Raw genomic sequence first — 20,312 nt, forward strand, 5'->3', positions numbered from 1 at the left:
TTTGCTTAGTATAATACCTTCAACGTCCATCCATGTTGTTGCAAATGGCACCATTTTGTCTTTTTTTTATGGCTGAGTACTATTCCATGGCATACATATACCACATCTTTTTTATCCATTCATTCGTTGATGGATACTTGGGTTGCTTCCAAGTCTTGGCTATTGTGAATAATGCTACAATGAACATAATTGTTCAACTCAGATTTTTACTTAGCAGTAATATGCAACAGTATCACCAGTTTGCTACACTGGTTAGATTTTCATAATGGGTATTAAACTCAGTATATAATTTTCACAAAAGCAATGCTGTGTACCACCTAAAGCCACCTTGCATACTATTAGTGTGTACATCCTCCCTCCATGATGAGAAATGACACTTTTTGAGAAAGGTGGAAAGGAAGAGAGGATTCAGGAGGAAATGCCTTATATCAAGATGGAATGAAAAAGGGTGGGAAATGAAGATCTATGTGTATCTTATGTGAAGGTGGTAAAAAATGGTTAGCCCTTCAGGCTACATAGATCAAGGAATGTTTGATAGAGCAGCACAGAAATCATTATAGAATTAATTACTTCTGAATAAAAGATTTGCATTTTTTCAGGTGAAAGGCTTGGGCTCTGCTGTCCATTGGTACCTGTTATGCAGATCAGAAAATGTTGAAAGTGCAGCAGTACTGTCCTTAGATGCAGGCAATGGGGCCCTTCACTGGGCCCCTGCTTCAGAAGCCTCTGCCCTTCCTCTGGGTGAGCCATCTTCCTTCTCGGGCACACCTGAGCCCCTCTAGACCACAAGCTCCATAACTGGGACTTTGGAATTCTCTGCTCTAAGGTCTGAGCCAGCCTCTTCTTTTGCATCCCTCTCCCTGCCTGGGCCACACTGCTGATGTGTGCAAACTTAGGTCCCAACAGTGGCTGACAAAGAGCTGTTAGCAGATGCGTGTGTATGGAGCTGGACTGGAGGTCCACACTTGTGCATGCTAGGCTCCTCATGGTGTAGCATGGAGCTGTGACTGGGAAGAGAAGGGGGGCACAGTCTTGCAAATATTAGGAGTGAAGTTGATTACTCCAGAGTCAGAGAACTGAGCCAAAAAGAGAGAGCTATTTCCAGGAAACAAGAGAGACAGTTCAAAGGGAACATGTACTGTGGGTTCCATCATTTGTACATATTTGTCAATTTATGGTAAGAATAGAATTAGCTAGAGGTGTGCAAATATTGTGAAGAAAACTCTTCAAAATGGGAACTTGAACAACTGCAGACCAAGAGATGGGGTGCTGTGTGCAATTAGTGCCAAAGACTAGTATCATAGAAGTCACCACTGTGACCATTTTGATGCAGACCCAAGTGGAACAGGGTAATGCAGGACACAGAACAGTAAAAGTAGTGGAAACAGGACAAGAAAAAGTGACCTGATGGGCTGGTCCCATGGCATAGTGGTTAAGTTTGGCATGCTCTACTTTGGCAGCCCAGGTTTGCAGGTTTGGATCCCAGGCACGGACCTATATCACTCAACAGCCATGCTGTGGTGGCAACCGCATATAAAGTGGAAGAAGATTGGCACAGATGTTAGCTCAGGGCTAATCTTCCTCAGCAAAAAAAAAAAAAAAAAAAAAAAGAGGAGGGGAGGGGCCCGAATGGGATGAACATAGAAAATCTTTTCTTACCTGCATTTGGCTAAGATTTTCCCCAATTCTTTAGAAAAAAGGAAATGGAAGTTTGTGTGGAAACTATAGTATTGCTTTTAGTTTCAATCAGATACGTATGTATCAAACAAACTCTATCTTTCAGGTATTATGCAAGGTACTGTATCAAACAAACTCTATCTTTCAGGTATTACGCAAGGTACTGATGTACATAAAATAGGATGAAAATCAATTCCTGAGGGGATTAGAAAGGAGAAGAGACTTCAGGTGGAGAAGATTTACGATAGAGAAGATTTGGAGTAATTTGTTGAGAGAGTGTGCTCGGGAAGGCACATGAGATAAATAAGAATGTTTTGGTTGACTAGGAGCACATTTGAAGTTAGCATGAATCTGTAGGGAGACTGGCAAAATTCTGTAACATTCTCTAGCAATGCTCTACAGTCAGGAGGAGGAAGAGGGAAAATGTATGGAGGGGGTTATGTCAAGCTTGGCACAGTTCCCACTTAAAAAAAACATCCAGTGCTTGGTGACAGCAGCACTGAAGTGGCAGCCCATGCCGGCTGGGCCAATTGTCATCATCATCATCACTGTTTTTATGAGCTCTTACTATATGCCAATTTCTGTTCTTAGGTCTTTAAATGCATCATCTTTGGGTAGAGCAGGAGTCATGTGACTACAAGAGGGTTAGCAGGCTGGGGAAGAAGGAAGGTCAGGGTGATTCCAGGGCTTGGTGAAGGTTCCAGAAATTTGTGTCCAATTGCTTCACCTTACATTAGAGATGGATGGAATTTCAGTATGAACAATTTAACTTTAAAGATTTGACAATTCCAGAATTCCTAAGATAGAGGATAGTGATCTTTTCTGAAGGTCATTAAAATATCGGATGGATTATTTTGGCTGTTTTGGAATATTTTGGATGTAGCTATGTTTAGAAGCAGCCTGGTAAAGAATAAGATCACCCAAAATCCCTTCCTATCTTTAGGGATGTGAAACTAAGCTTGATGTTTTTTGTTTTGTTTTGATTAGACTTCCACTGATAGAAAAAAAAAAATAAGGGTTTAATCTCATTATTTAGAATTGAGAAGATAGATTTTCAAACAAAATAATTTGGCTACCTGTACTGTGGTTGAAAATTGTCACTGTCTCTGACAATGTTCCCTTTATCAGGTGAAAAAAATTCAATCCGGATTGGGTTAGTCTTCCATTCGGTTAAGATTTAGTAACATGGCCGCATCAGGGAAGAAATTTGCTGTCATTTGCAGAAGATTTTAACTGGCATTTGTAATAACTAACTTTCAGACTTACGTTCAGAGGCATTTGGAAAAAGAGACACAGATTTTAGCCCACCTGCCTTGTTTGCTTGTCTGTGGGCACAGAACATCCTAATTCAGAGATGGGGACAGTCAGTGGGCCGTGGAGGCAGAAGCTTCCGCGAAGCTGATTGTTCATGCACAGCAAAACTCGCTTTCAATTACCGAAATCAATTTTTTCCAATGCCTCAAAGCAGGGACCATTTTAAGGCGTTTGAAAGCAATTCTTCATTTTATTTCTGTGCAAACTGACACATCACTCTGTCTGCTTTGTAACAGAAGCGCTGATTTAAAGCAGTTTGCTGCTCTGGCTGGCTCGCTCTGCCTCTTCTACCCAGGATCCCACCATCCTCTGTACTGTTCTGTGCCATATGGTAGAGCCCCACCATGGCTTTCTAAATAGGAGATGTGTGGCAGAGTGATAAAGTTAGAGTCAGTTTATGATTTAACCAAGGAGAGTCTTTCCCTAATATTGGTACTGATGTGATTGCACTGGTTCCTTTGTCAATTTGCTTGCTTGGAAGATTGTAAGAATCAAGCAAATGACTTTTAAAGAATTTTCACTTTCCACATATGTACATCACCTACTCAAGATCTTATTTCCCAGTTTAAATAGTTTGTTTTGCTTTGGTTTTCTTTTGGTGAGGAAGATTGCCCCTGAGCTAACACCTGTTGCCAATCTTCTTCTTTCTTTGGCTTGATCAAGATTGTCACTGAGTTAACATTTGGGCCAATCTTCCTCTATTTTGTATGCGAGATGCCCACCACAGCATGTCTTGATGAGTGGTGTGTACGTCCATGCCCAGGATCCGAATCTGCAAATCCTGGGCTGCAGAAGTAGAGTGCACGGACTTAATTACTACACCACTGGGCTGGCCCCAATAGTTTTTTAATATATTATACCTCCATCAGTAATCTATCAAATGTAAGAAAAATACGTTTTTTTCTCCTGGAGATAAATACTAAGTTTACTGTGTTTCTTGGAATACAGCATTGATCATGGATAGCCTCTACTCATTTCCCCAGTCCTCATGTCTGTCCTGTTAGCTTACTACGGAAAGGTTGTGTGTGTGTAAAATAAAAGGGAAATCCACTGTCTATATGGTACTTTCCAAACAACATCTTGCCTTGCAAATGATAGTTTTAAGTACTTTGGATTCTTAAATTTACTACCATTTAAAATCTGTATTCAGGAAATGCGCTGTTGACACTAGAACTTTAGTTACAGCCTCAAGTTTGAACCCCAATAAAGCTATACGCAAGAGCCTACAAACGTGTATGAAAGATGCTCTGAAACTATTTCTTGGCCAGCTGTAGAGTGGAATGGAGAGTTGGTGGGGACGGGTGGTTGGGAGAGGAGGTCCAGGAGGAGAGCCTTCCCTGACCACAGGGCAAGGTCAGTGGGGCTCACGTAAGTGAGGCCACTTTCTCCTCGTTCACATCATGTCCAGAAGATGCTGACTGGTCTGCAGTTCTCCAAACCTGCTATCTGGGCTCTCACAGAGTGCTCTGAGATGTATTTACATGAGGCTAGAGGACAATTTCCTGAACATGTACTATGTGCCTGGCCCTGTGCCTGAGCCCTCCTAGTGTCCAGGTATGAACAGTAGTGAGGGACTAACGCTAAAAGTTGTTTTGTATTTTGATCTTTTCTACCATTTGGTTTTTAAAAAATGTTTTGCATTTTCAAGAAAAATCACTATTAACTGTATATGTCAATTTTGTTGTTAAAAAATTAGTACTGATCTTTTGATTTTATTTTGGGCTACAGGCTTGCAAATCTTTATTTAAGACTTATTACTTATTAAGTACTTATTAAGTATTACTTATTAAGTAAAGGTTCATCACTCAGATTTATGGAATCACTGGAATTTGGATATTGTCTAGTCTAATTCCCTCACTTTTCAGAAGATGAATCAGAGTCCCAGAGAGATTTATTGATAAAAGTGGACAGTTGTGCTTTTAACAATAATTTTTATACTAGAATTTTTTATAAGAATTTTAACTTGGGTTTTGTTATAATGTTTAAGTATCTGATACTTGGTGTGTTTGGAGATTGAAGATGATTTACTAGATTGAGAGGTTGCATAGCACCTAATAGCAGAGAGCTCATTTCTTCTTAGTTTTGGTTTTTTTCTCTCCCAAAGCTCCAGTACCTAGTTGTATATACTAGTTGTAAGTCCTTCTAGTTCTTCTATGTGGGATGCCTCCACAGCATGGCTTGATGAGCGGTGTCTAGGTCTGTGCCCAGAATCAGAACCGACAAACACTGGACCACTAAAGCGGAGTGCGTGAACTTAACCACTCTGCCACGGGGCTGGCCTCTCTTCTTAGTTTTGCTTTGCTCTGCTTCCACATACATTAGCCACTTGTCGCTCTATCCCAGATGAGATCTTTTTATCTTCTACCTGAGCATGAATTTGCCATGTTCATTCCTCCAGCATCCTAGGAGCTGTTAGATAAGTTCTTTCTTAAGCCACAATCATTAGAAAAGTTTCCACTGAGCTAAATCTATGAGCTACAAAAGAAAACTAGACATGATTCCAACTCCTAGATGAGATAAATACACGTGAAACAGTGAATAACATCATCTTTCAAATTATTATTATGTGATGGCATAATAGGAGCCAAGTTGTATATTATAGATGAAAAATAAGGAGGGCATATCTGAGTTGATTCTATCTAAGATCAGAATCTGGTGATGTGTTCATTGAACAGCTGGAAGCTGCTCTCTTGGTTTACCCATTCAGACTGCTTATCCTGTTGAGGAGATGAAGATAGAAAATGTCGGTGGTTTCATTTTGCACTGAAACTTTGGAATAGAGAGCATGGGCTGTATGGCATAATAAAAACTGTGGATGGATAATTTTCAGACCAGTTAGGATGTCCACACTGGAGAAGCCCCAAGACAATGTCTGTCATTATCTTTATAACATACAAGTGATCTTTGTTCAAGTGTGTGCCTAGTCACTGCAAAAGCTGCCTACCGGGCAGGTCATGGACAGGGTTGAGAAGGGTGTATGTTAGGAAGCTCAGTTGCATTTGGAGAGATGTGATAAAGTGGGGTTGTGAGGTTGTCACAATCCCAAAATTGGCACGAAAAAGTTACTCTTTTGTTCAAGGTTCAAGTTGGGAGTTTGCCCTGCAAGAGACAGTCAACTGCTGACTTTACTTGAATGCACTTGGAAAGAGAAGAACATAAACCAGCCATGAACAGGAGAAGAATGCCAGGTTTTCTGGAAACATCGCCAGAACCCAACAATTTCTCAGAATTTTCAGAGGCGCCAGAGGAGTATTTGCATTTCAATGGAAAAAGTTCTGAAAGCTCTGGAAACTGTTCTCAGTTTTACTTTTTCATTGAAAGGCAAAAACCATTGCTGTGAATAAGAGACAGAAGCACTTGCTAGGGCTTTGTTAAGAGTTTAGAAAAGGGACCTCTGGGAAATTTTAATTGTTTAATTCTTTGCCACATAGTCAAGACAAAGGAGGTTGAGTCATAATGGCAAATAGAAAATAAAAGTACTGTTAGCTTTAATACAAAAGTGCCCAATGTCTGGAGCCATTTTCCCCTAGCATGGCTTTGAAAGAAAGACAGCACTTTCTAGGTTTAAAGAGATGTCATAGCAACAAATTGCCGTAACATAATGATACTCCTCATAAGCACATACTCATCGTAAGTATTCATTCTTTCACACACTACACATACCCTGGTTAAGTAGCTTGGAGATTATAGTACTTGTGAGAGACAATCTTCGAAAAAAGAATACTACTATCTCCAGTTGAGATGTGGAAGGATTTTAAGTAGATCTGTAGTAACAGTCAAAAGCAGAAAAAAATCAGTATAGCAAACAAAATTATTTAGGTCTAATTCTATCACAGCAAGTTTGAAGTCGGCACTGTCCAATAGAAATACAATGCGAGCCACATATACAATTAAAATGTTCTAGTAGCTACATTAAAAAAAGTAAAAACAAACAGGTAAACTTAATTATAACACTGTGTTCTATTTATCCCAACGTGTGTAAAATATTATCACTTCAATCTATAATCAATATAAAAAATTAGTAACGAAAACTTTTACATTTTTTCTTATTGTTTGAATTTTAGTATTCTGTATTTACAGTCTCTCTCCATTTGGATGCTAAATTTTCATTGGAAATACTTGATTTGTATTCAGATATCATAAAGCTTAAGAGTTGCAAAAGTAGATTCACAAACATACTTTAAAAATTTCCCATAACTGAATTGAGTAACAATTCTAAGTTAATTAAAATGAAATAAAACTGAAAATTCAATTTCTGTTTCACTAGTCCCATTTCAGGTACTCAGTAAGCAACACATGGCTAAGTGGCCACTGTATTAAATAGTGCCGCTCTAAGAAGTTGCTCAGCTTTCTTTTTATTCTGCTGTAATTTTATTGTTTCAAATATTAGCTAATCAAGCGAGCTTCTGGAAGTGACGAATGATATCCTTTTTAATACAAAGATATTTGGGGGTAACACAAATGTTGTGTGAACCTTGGCCTGTACTTTGCTATAGCTGTCTGTTTCTCTATTTAAGATTAAGTATGCATATATTGCTAGAATTTTTTTTAAACCTTGAGCAAGCTTGGCCTGAGGGGCACAGAGTTGAGGGGGTGGGAGAGGACGATGAGGAGGTAGAGCTGGGGCAGAAGGAGAAGCATTTTTCTGCCAGGTTCAGGAATGTAAACATTATCTTTCAGGTTATATGACATCACCACATATTTTCAGGGGATTATTAAAATAATGGTTCTTTTTTTTTTTTTAAAGATTTTATTTTTCCTTTTTCTCCCCAAAGCCCCCCAGAACATACTTCTTTTTGCGTCCTATAAATTTACTCACAATATTCTATAGCTAATTCTATAGCTATCTAGGAGGTCCTATCCTGATGGTTTGTAGTATTTTTAGTTGTGGGTCCTTCTAGTTGTGGCATGTGGGATGCCACCTCAGCACGGCTTGATGAGCGCTGCCATGTCCCGGCCCAGGATCCAAACTGGCAAAACCCTGGGCCGCCGAAGCAGAGCGCTTGAACTTAACCACTCAGCCATAGTGCTGGCCCTCAGTAATAGTTCTTTATTATGAAAAATGAACAACATTCAGATAAGTCTGATAAGATAATAGAAATTTGTGACTCCATCACCCAGAGATAACTGCTGGTAACACTGAACATACTTCTTTTTGCGTCCTATAAATTTACTCACAATATTCTATAGCTAATTCTATAGCTATCTAGGAGGTCCTATCCTGATGGTTTGTAGGGAAACGTTGCTCAAGAATGAACCATCTCTCGGTCTTAAAAATACTTGCTTTCTGTTTCAATATTCAGTCTTTTCAGCATCCCGATCAAGACCAGTTTAAACAATTTCTTTTGGATGAGCTAGACTCTGTGGTTGAATGCTCAGTCTTTCAGATTTCCACTTCTTTCCCTTCTCCTTTCCAAGGTGACAATTGAGTGTATGAAGCAAGTTATGTGCCTTTCTGGCAGTGAGTATGACCTCTGTGGTAGAGGAGCTGTTCTGATCTACTCCTGACCAGTGACTGCAAAATGCCCCTGGGTCATCTGGTCTCTTGATGTGATGTATTGGTACCTACTGCAGGAGTCCCCGGTCCTTCTCATTTTCTTTCCAGTAAGTCTGTATCTCTTAGTGGTCTCTTCATCTCAAATGTGGTGATCCTGTGATCCTCCCAGCACCTTCGTGACCCTTCCATGGGGCTCATGGAAACCTCTGGATTCCCTCCAGTGGTCACACAGGCCACAGGGAGCCAGAAGTGCTCCTTCAGACTCACCTTACTAGTTATCTTCCACTGCTGCCCAGCGGCACCATCACTCATGTCCTGCTGGAATTGCTAAAAGTAAGGCATTTCCAGGAGCCCTATCACCTCCTCCCAGTATGCCCAGGTCACTATGCCACCAGTCCTCTCCAAATGTCCCCAAGCCAGGTGACTGACTTCTGGCTTCTTCTACCTCTGTCTCCAATTTGTTCCCTAAAGCATTTGGGCGAGAAAGGGTGGTTAGTTCCTCTGTGTCAGCAGTCCTCAGAGTGTGACTCACAGATCTCTGGGGGTCCCTGAGACCTTTTCAGGGGGTCCATGAAATCAAAACTATTTTCATAAAAATATTGAGAAATTCTTTCCCCTTTGCACTCTGTGACATTTGCACTGATGATGTCAAAGCAACGTAGCACTAACCCAGGCAGCAGCTCTGAACTGTACCAGTAGTCGTATTCTGAACACCACACAGGAAACACACCCACCCCCCCCCAAGAGACAAGGAAGAAATTAAAAGTAACCTGCTAGTTTCACTTAGGAGCATCTTTGATAAAGCAGAAAAAAACTATATTAAATCTCAATTTTTCCTTGTACATCTTTTTAATATTCTGTATTCTGTGTGGCTAACTAGGAAGCACAAATAAAGTACTTCTGATTCATATTGAAACATGATGGCTGTTTTGAGGAAAGGCACTTATGCAATTATCTGAGTTGTGAGCTGAACTAGCAGCTTTTTCCCTGGAACACCATTTTTTACCTGAAAGAACAACTGATAATCTATGATACTATAATAAACTATGATAAACAGATAATCTCTGAGTAGTCAGATTTGCATTTTTGGTGGACATTTTCTCAAAAATGAATGAAGTGAGCCTGTCATATCAAGGAAAACAACTAAAACTATTTGTGGCCAATAATGAAATTTGAGCTTTCAACCAAAAAGTAGACATTTGGAAAACTTGTATCTACTGCCAGGAACTTGATAGCTTCCCCAATAGTTAAGGATTTTTCTGATGAGATTTGTGATGATGGAAATAGATGTGATTTTTAATATTGTAAAATAAAAATGTCAACATTTGGAAAATCTACAAAACATGGTGAACTAATATTCTCCAAATGATCAATGAATGTATGATGTTTAAAATTATGCATGGGTTAAAGATCCATTCAGAGTTTAAGATAAATGAATGGACTCTAACGTAACAGTATAAGTGTTCATTTATTTGACCTCAGATTCCATATTGTAACTGACTTTTAAGAAACTATTAATTGTTGAGTTTTGGCATAGTATCAAAGAAGAATATCCACAATTATCTGAAAAGGCTGTTAAAACACTTCTTTTTTAGAATGAAAATAGACCATTCTCTTACGCCATTCACAAAAATAAACTCAAAATGGATCCAAGACTTAAAGGCAAGACCTGAAATCATAAGACTTCTAGAAGAAAATGTAGCCAGTACACTCTTTGACACCAGTCTCAAAAGAATCTTTCTCGACACCATGTCTCCCTGGACAAGGGAAACAACAGAAAGAATAAACAGGTAGGACTTCATCAGAGTAAAGAGCTTCTACAAGGCAAGGAAAACAGGATTGAAATGAAAAGATAACCTACCAACTGTGAAAAAATAGTGGAAAATCATATATCTGACAAAGGGCTAAGCTCTATCATATATAAAGAACTCACACAACTCAACAACAAAAAAATCAAACAACCCGATCAAAAAATGGGCAGGGGATATGAACAGACATTTCTCCAAAGAAAATATATGGATGGCCAATAGGCACATGAAAAGATGCTCATCATCACTGATCATCAGGGAAATGCAAATCAAAACTACACTAAGATTTCACCTTACACCCATTAGAATGGCTATAATAACTAAAACAAAAAATAACAAAAGTTCGAGAGGTTGTGGAGAAAAAGGAACCCTCCTACACTGCTGGTAGGAATGCAAACTGGTGCAGCCACTATGGAAAACAGTATGGAAATTTCTCAAAAAATTAAAAATAGAAATACCATATGGCCCAGCCATCCTACTACTGGGTAGCTATCCAAAGAACTTGAAATCAGCAATTCAAAGAGACCCATGTACCCCTTTGTTCATTGCAGCATTATTCACAATAGCCAAGACTTGGAAGGAACCGAAGTACCCATCAACTGATGACTGGACAAGGAAGATATAGGGTATATATATACACACACACACACACACACACACACACACACACACACACACAATGGAATACTGCTCAGCCATAAAAAATGATAAAATCATCCCATTCACAACAACATGGATGGACCTAGAGGGTATTACGTTAAGCAAAATAAGTCAGATAGAGAAAGACAAGCTCTGTATGTTTTTTTCTTTCTGTGGTGAGGAAGACTGTCACTGAGCTAACATCTGTGCCAATCTTCCTCTATTTTGCATGTGGGACACTGCCACAGCATGGCTTGATGTGTGGTGTATAGGTCCGTACCCATGATCTGAACCCATGAACCCCAGGCCACCTAAGCAGAGTGTGCAAACCCAACCAGTATGCCACCAGACTAGCCTTTGGATTTTTTTGTTATACTTTAACCAAAACAACATATCACAACAGGATGTATGGAGAAGCAGATATCAGAATCCAGCTGTCTTCCATTAAGCCAAACATTAAATAGATTTGCAAAAATATAAATAATTCCATTCTTCACACTCATTCTTTTGGGGTTGGAAAATATGTTTTTCATAAAAATATGTAATTTCTGTTACAGTAGTGGATTTGTTATCTTAGGTGCATTAATAAATATTTAAAAATTTTTCAGTTTGAATTTCTAGTATGATGTCTTAGCTTGGGCAGCTATAACAGATTATCATAGACTGGCTGGCTTAAAAAACAGACATTTGCTTCTCACAGTTCTGGAGGCTGGGAAGTCCACGATCAAGGTGGCCATAGATTCAGTGTCTGATGAGAACTCTCTTCCTGGTTTGCTGATGGCCATCTTCTTGCTGCATCCTTACATGGAAGAGAGAAAGTTCTCATGTCTCTCCCGTTTTTATAAGAGCATTAAGCCCATGACGAGAGCCCCACCCTCACAACCTAGTCTAACCCTAATTACCTCCCAAAGGCCCCACTTCCAACCACCATCACACTGGGGATCTGGGCTTCAGCATATGAATTTTGGGGGGGACACAGACATTCAGTCTATGGCACAAGGTAACTATCAATAGATGTAACCCACATAAACAAATACCTATTAATAGTTAAAACAGTAGAAATTATTAGGGTCCTCGATAATTTTAAAGAGTTGTGAAGGAGTTCTGAGATCAAACGTTGGAGAACAACTGCTCTCTCTTGTATCCTGAGTTTTTCTTCACATCTAAGCAACTCTATGATCTTGTCACCAGTCTGGTTTCTTATATGTTAAGGGCATAGAAAGGAGCTAAAAGAACTTGTTCTTGTTCTTGTTTTGGTAAAGAGTGGCTTTCAAGACTATCACAAACATTCCATTTCAATAACCAAAAGCTGAATACTGTCTTCGTATTTCTTCTTTCTGCTGGGACAGGTCTAATCCTGGGGGCCCAGCCCGACCCCAACCAGGCAGAAGATGTCTCAAGTTGACCACAGACAGGTCACATACCAGAAATGAAGAAAAAAGGATCTTTCTGTGTTTAAAAGACATTACCCAGTAATATACGTATTTAAAAACATGCATACAGTATTTAAAAATGGAAATTCTGTACCTAGGGATAAATTGAACCACGAAGGTGAAAGACCTTTATTCTGAAAGCTGTAAGACATTGATGGACATACTCCATAAGAAATTTGTCCCACTCAGTTGTCATGAACATGTTCTCATATCACAAAATATTCCTCTAAAGTGTGATTTGTGGAGGTTGTGTAGTATTCTTCTGTAAGACATGGCCCAGTTCATTTACTGTGTCTCCTGTCATCAGCAAGGTTTAGGCAGAGAAGTGATATTTATGTTCCAGGAAGGTCATTCTAATGACAATACTGAGAGACCCAGGGAGAGCTGTTAGAAATCTGTTGCGGGAGGCCCAAAGAGGTAGATACAGTGATGGCCTCAGATAAAGCAGTGACTTTGGGATTACGCAGGGGAGGGAGCTGGTAGTACATTAAGGTAGACAACGGAATGAGGGGGAAAAAAGAGAGAGATAAGACCTCTCGTGTGTTTTTCTAGTATAGAGATTGAAGGGCCTTGAGTATATCCAGGTGGCAACGTTCAGTAAGTGATGGTGCATCTTTCATTCTTTCTTATTTTGAAATGGTCAGCATTTTAATAACTGTTTACCATAAAATGTAGAGTCTACCTTTAAATGCCTTCATTTGTATTTACACATGACTTCTTTCCACAAAGGATTTGAGGGTAACTACAGTCACAAGCATTATCAAAATAGTAATGGCCATAATAATAATAAAAAATGCAGTAGGTAACCAGTTTTGGCAACTCAGCTTTACCCTGAATTTTGAAATCTGTCATTCAGGAAAATTAAAAAATACATCACAAATGATTGGATTTTCTTTTCTCATTTTCAACACAAAGACGATTATAGTTATTTCAGGTTCCTTGTGCTGAAAATTTAAAGTTTTTATCTTTTTTTATAAAAATTTCATAAAATCTGTACTTGCTATGGTCACTGGCAATGTTGGGAACAGAGAGCTCAGGACAGGTGTTTCAGTTATTTATAATAAAACAGTTTCAAAAATTTTTTCATGATAATAGTTCAGTGATCTAAAACTGATTTTAATTTTAAAAATTTATTTCCCAGAAAAAATGACCTCATTTAAAAATATTGAAAAATGTGTTTTTAACTTTTAGGAGTATAATTATTTCATATGTAAGTTGACATAAAGATCATTGATAGCAATCTTTTGTTTTACTATAACAAGTCAATTAAAAAAATCAACTTGGGGGTCTGCCCCCTGGCAAAGTGGTTAAGTTCACGCACTCCGCTTAGGCGGCCTGGGGTTTCACTGGTTTGGATCCTTGGCACGGACATGGCACCACTTGTCAGGCCACGTTGAGGCGGCATCCCACATGCCACAACTAGAAGGACCCAACTGAAATATACAACTATGTACTGGGGGGATTTGGGGAGATAAAACAGAAAAAAAAAAAAAAAGGAGAAGAAGATTGGCAACCGTTGTTAGCTCAGGTGCCAATCTTTAAAAAAAAAAATCAACTTAGGAATTTATTGTTCCATTCATTCATTCATTCATTCATTTCTTCTTCAAATGTTCAATGATTCGTAAATTATAGTTCAGATTCTGGGCTAAACGTTCATTATATAAAAATGATAATATCTTTCTTTAAGGAACTTGAAAGGCTTGTGGGAATCTAACAAAATGAAGCAACCAGTAAACAATGCTATAAATACTAAAACACCCATACAACACATACAGTACAAAATACCCAAAAGGTATTTTGGGTCTCCCGGTGCTTAGGATTGTCTCAATCAAATTGAGATTTGAAAGAAGTAGGACTCATAGTCCTAACTTTAAAGGAGACTATACTCGAGGGAGATGAATTACTGTTCGCCAGTATCTGGTGCCCTCTTTGTGGAAGTCTTGAGTCTCCCCACCTGGCTGCACTCAAGCTTGACCATGATAGTCACTTTGGCTGAGAAATAATGATGGGTTACTTCCAGGCAGAAGCTTTAAGAACCAGCAACAATACGTGAGAGCTCAGTTACTCTACAACCTCTCCAACATTTGGTGGGTGTGGAGTGTTATCTTATTGTGGCTTTCATTTGCATATCTTTGATGGCTAATGATGGTGACCACTTTTTGGCCATTTTTAATTGGGTAGTTTTTCTTTTCATTATGAATTACAGGAGTTCTTTTTATATCCTGGTTACCAGTCATTTGTCAGATAGATGTTCTATGAATATTTTCTCCCAGTCTCTGGCTTCCATATTTATTTTCTTACCCCTGTCTTTTGATGAGAAGAAATTTTTAAAAATTTATGAAATCTAACTTACCTTTTTCTTTTCTTTTATGGCTATTTGCTTTCTGTGAAACTTGTCTAAGAAACTTTTACGTACCTTCAAGTCAAAAAGATATTCTCTCATTCTTTCATTAAGTGTTTTATGGTTTTAGCTCTTAGGTTTGTCTATGATCCATCTCAGATTAATTTTGTATATAATGTGAGGCAGAAAGCAAGGTTCATTTCTTTCCATGTGGATATCTTGTTGCTTTAGCTGCGCTTGTTCAAAAGACTTTCCTCATTGGATTGCTTGGCTGAATTTGTGTATAATCAAGAGATCTTAGAGGAGTGGGTCTATTTCCTTGTTTCATTGATTTAACACATCATGTGCCAGTCCTTCACTATCTTGATTACTGTAGCTTTGTAGTAAGTCTTCAAATCAGGGAGTGTGTTTCCTCAACTTTATTCTTTTTTTTTTTTTTTAAAAGATTTGCACCTGGGCTAACGACTGTTGACAATCTTTTTTTTTTTTTTCCTGCTTTATCTCCCCAAACCCCCCATGTACATAGTTGTATATCTTAGTTGCAGGTCCTTCTAGTTGTGGGATGTGGGATGCTGCCTCAACATGGCCTGACGAGCAGTACCATGTCCGAGCCCAGGATCCGAACCCCGGGCTGCTACAGCGGAGCGCGCAAACTTAACCACTCGGCCATGGAGCCAGCCCCTCCTCAACTTTATTCTTTTTCAAGATGCATTGAATAGTCTAGGTCCTTTGTATTTTCATATAAATTTGAGAAACAGCTTTTCACTTTTTACAAAAAAAACCATTGGGATTTTGATTGGGATTGTGTTGAGTCTAGATCAGTCTGGGGAGAATTGATGTATTAATAATATTGAGTCCTCCAATTTATAAGCATATATATGTCTTTAAATTTTTTTTCAGGAAAATCTCATGGTTCTTAGTGTAAAACATTCTGCATATTTTTATTAAATTGATTCTTCAGAGTTTTAGTTTTTACCTACATAAACGGAATTAGAAAAATTTTCATTGTCTAGTTGCTGATAGTATTAAAAATGTGATTGAATTTTATATATTAACCTTATACCTTGCAATATTGATAAATTTACATATTAATTCTAGTAGTTATTTGTCAGATTCTTTGGGATTTTCTACATATACTATCATGTCATCTGAAAAAGAGACAGCTTTCATTCTTCCCTTGTGATATTTAAGCCTTTTATTTCTTTTTCTTATCTTATTGCAATGACTAGGAACTCCAGTACAATGTTGAATAGAAGGAATGAGAGTGAGCATCTTCACCTTGTTCTCCATCTTTGGAGGAAAGCATTTGCTACATTATCTTTATCAGTTTGTGATAGTTGCCTTCAATTTCTAGTTTTCTGAGAGTTTTAAAAAAATCATACATGAGTGTTAAATTTTATCAAATATTTTTTCTGCATCTCTTGAAATGATCATATGGTTTATTTCCTTTATTTTATTAATATTATGAATTGCATTGATTTTTGAACATTAAACCAACATTACATTCCTGAGTTAAATCTTACTTCTTCATCTATATTTTCCATTTTATATATTGCTGGATTTCGACTTGCTATTCTCACAAAACAAGCTGAAATGTGTTCCTCTTCCTTTACTTTCTGAAAGATTTTGTGTAAAATTGGAAAGATTTGTCCTTAAATGATGAATGAATTTACCAGTCAAATCACTTGGGCCTCAAATTTCCTTAATGGGAAAGTTCTTTTTTTAAATAATAAGTTCAATTTCTTCAATAAATGTGGGATTATTTAGATTTTCTGTTTCATCTTGTATCGATTTTGGTAAGTTGTATTTTTCAATGAATTTGTCTATTTTATCTGAGTTGTCAAATTTTTTGGCATAAAGTTGTTCATAATATTCTCTTATCATCCTTTTAGTATCTGTAGGATATTTTGTTCCTGAAAATAGTAATTTGTGTTTCTCTCTTTTCATTGAACAGTCTAACAAAAGATTTATCAATGTTATTGATATTTTCAAGGAACAAAATTCTTTTGCTGAGGAAGACTGGCCCTGAGCTAACATCTGTGCCCATCTTCCTCTACTTTATGTGTAGGATGTCTGCCACAGCATGGCTTAATAAGTGGTGCATAGGTCTGTGCTGAAGGTCTGAACCGGCGAATGCTGGGCTGCCAAAGCAGAGTGTGCGAATTTAAACTGCTACGCCACGAGGCCAGCCCCTCACAAAATTTTGACTTTATTTGCTCTATTGTTTGTCTTCTGTTTATTGATTTCTGCTCTTGTATTTATTATTTCTTTCCTTCAACTTCTTTTGGATTTACTTTGCTTTTCTTTTTCTAGCTTTTTGAGTGGAATTTTGTGTCATCGATTTTAGACCTTTCATATATTCTGATAAAATCATTTAATGGAGGAATCTAAGCATTATCTTAGCTGCATCCACAAAATTTGGATATATTATATTTTTATTATGATTCAGTATGCAATATTTTCACATTGCTTTTGTAATTTCTTCTTTGACCCATGGATTATTCAGAAGTGTGTTGCTTAATTTCCAACTATATGGTGCTTCCTTAGATATCTGATTGTCATTGATTTCCAATTTATTTCCATTGTGGTCAGGGAACATACTCTGGGTTTAATCTTTTTAAATTTATTGAGGCTTTTATAGCTTAGCATATGGTCTATGTTTTGAAGAAACATCTATGTTTATAAAAAATATTGGTCTGTAGTTTTTCTTTATTCTAACGACTTTATCTTGTTTTAGTAATGCTACCTCATGGAACGAGTTTGGAAATTTTCCTTCTGCTTTCTGGAAAGGATCATGAGAACTGTAGCATTTCTTCCTTAAACGTCTGGTAGGATTCATCAGCAAAACCATCTGGGCCTGGTGCTTTCCTTTTGAAAGATTACTGATTACTGATTCAATTTCTTTAATAGATATATGGCTATTTGGGTTATTTTTATTTCCTTGTGTGAGTTTTGGTATTGTGTCTTTCCAAAAAATTGGTCCATTTCATCTAATTATCAAGTTTTTAGGGATGGAGCTGTTTGTAGTATTCCTTTATTACCTTTTTAATGTCTATGAGATTAGTAGTGATGATCCTTCCTTCATTTATGACATTAGTAATTTAAAATTAGCAATCTAAAAATAGTTTATCTCCTGCCCACTACAGTTTTTCTGAATCCAAATATTCTTCCCTTTTTTACTCTACAAAAGATTTATATGCCAATCAAGGCTAATCTTCCCAATTGTCTTGGATCCTCTTCTTCTGTCTCCTCAAGGACTTTCCTGCACCAATCCTTCTTCTCCCTCCTGTCTTTAACCTCTTCCTTTTTGCTGGTTATTTCTCCTTACATATACACGTGCTTAAGTTTCTCCCATCCTAGAATAAAACAAACCCTGTAGCCACCATCCTATATTTCCCCTTATATAATCAAAATTTTTGAAAGAATAGTCTATACTTTCTGTTTAAATTCTTCATCTTTCATTTCACTCTTTAATCAACTCAGTGTGATTCTCACAAGCCACACACTCAGGGTGTTCAAGTTGTACTCTCTTTGGTTTTCTGTAACGTAACTTAATTGCTTATTCACCAATTCTGAGTCAACTCAGTCATTCAGGGTTTTCTCAGTATCTTATAGGTAATCTTCACAATTTAGGGTTCATCCTTTCCCACCTTCCTTTCCAAGGTGACCTTTAACTTCTGAGTAGCAGAAATATCATCACAGCCTCTGGAAGGAAGTGCCCTCCAGGGCCTCCTTCTGGCTTGTGTTACCACTTCTGAGCTGTCCATGGCTGCACTGTGAATTCTGGTTGCTGATCCCTGTCATTCTGGCATCTTCTGAGATGAATGTTATTATGTCGCAGTGTCTCTGGTTACTGGCCCAAGTGCTCGGAGTCATCCTCACTGCTGTGAGCCCCCTTAGTTCCCTGCCAGCTCACTGCCTTTCCATGCTTTCTGGGCAACAGAGCGCACAGGGAACTGTGCAGCTTGCCTGCTGTTCCCTAGAGACTGGGGAGCTGTCTCAGGTTCTTTTTCCCAGATCTGCCTGCTCACCTGCCATTTTGGCTCTTTTGTAACTCCAGCAAGTACTTAATAATTGTTTAAGAATGTATATAGATAGAAGGAGATACTATTGCTATTAAAACTGCTTACCAACTTCTTTTTGGAGCCAGTTTGAGATGAAGTCATTTGGACTGCTCTTTGATAAAAGATGTCCTATATGAGTATCTTAAAGGAATGTTTTCTTTTAATCATATCTTTAATTTCTTTGTAATAAAGCAAACCACAGATGTAAGAGTCACCTATTTTAAGGTTTCATTGTTGCAAAACCTCTTACTATTGATCTTTCTTTCCTTTTTAGAGCTGGAAGGGATTTAGAGGTAACTAAATCCCCCTTCCTGATTTCTCACAGGAGAAAACTGAGGTCCACTGGAGGAAATGACTTGCCAAAAAATTAGACACAGGTTAGATCTGCCCAGGCGCCCTCCTCCCAGTCTGGGGCTCTTGCTAATTCATTGCACTTCTCCCCTCTATGTACGACTGCCAAAGAAATCTTCCTGGAACACTGCTTTGAACCTGTCATTCTTCTATTCAAAAACTCCCAGTGTCTCTCTATGGACCACTAAATAAAAGCACCAACTCTGAAGCCCAGAAATAAGTCCCTTGATCTATGCCCTCAACATACCTTTCTTTTCCCTTAAATCCTTCTCACACCCTAGCCAATCTGGAATATTCCTCATTATCAAAAGCCATGCTATGCTTTCTTTTAAACACAACATTGCCTGTGCTGTTTGCTCTCTGCCTTAAAAGATCTTCTCTTCCCATTCCTCCACTCTTGTAGGAATCCAAATCAAGCTTCAACATGCAGCCAGAATGCCATTTCCTTAGTATGTTATTCCTGAATCTCTCCACTCATGGATGTAATTTCTCATTTCTTTAAATTATCATAAAACTTTCTTTAATGTTATTGCATGAAATTTATCACATTCCGAGTTTTTAAAAATTTGTATTTTCCCTTCTAAATTATATAATCTTTGGTGCAGAATCTTATTTGTATGCCTATCTCCTACAGAGTTTGCATGTACAAAGGAGGAACTAAATATTTTAAAATTAAATTAAGTATAATGGGAAAATGTAGAAAATAGATCAGCAAAAACAAAGCTAGAGTAATATAAATTACACTTAACGAGAGCCTAGTAGCTTTATTTTCTCTGAGTTTGTGCCGCTAATTATTCAGAAAAATGGATGATTCACTTTTGAAAAGAGCTTCTTAAATTCAATTTTAACTTGTAATTTTAGGGAATATGAAAATACTTTCAAATATTCCAATGAAAAATGAAAGGTAGACAGTTACCTTTTAGAGGATGATTTAGTTTAGCATGACTTATGGGTAAAGGACACACTGGATGTCTTGGATTGCCTCCGTCAGCTTCTCTGACTCCTGGGCCAAGTGTAGATTTGGCTCCATGATGCAGGGCAGCAGCTTCACCTGAGGTCACTTGCATTAGAAAAGTTGGAGGCTCAAAGGCCCTGAGAGGTGGGTTCAGGTTACACTTGGTCCTTGCTCTCCTCCACTTTATGTCCAACTTCCCTCCCCAACTGCCTGCTCTGCTCACTCCAGGACCA

General features: G+C 38.0%; 1 long non-coding RNA gene across 3 annotated transcripts in view; it reads left to right on the forward strand.

The window, feature by feature from the left end:
• The window catches only part of LOC111774724 (uncharacterized), a 253,232-nt gene that overhangs the window by 204,250 nt on the left and 28,670 nt on the right, over positions 1-20,312 (forward strand). The window lies entirely within an intron of this gene.

This window comes from Equus caballus, chromosome 8 (assembly GCF_041296265.1).
Source record: "Equus caballus isolate H_3958 breed thoroughbred chromosome 8, TB-T2T, whole genome shotgun sequence".
Classification (NCBI taxonomy): Eukaryota; Metazoa; Chordata; class Mammalia; order Perissodactyla; family Equidae; genus Equus; species Equus caballus.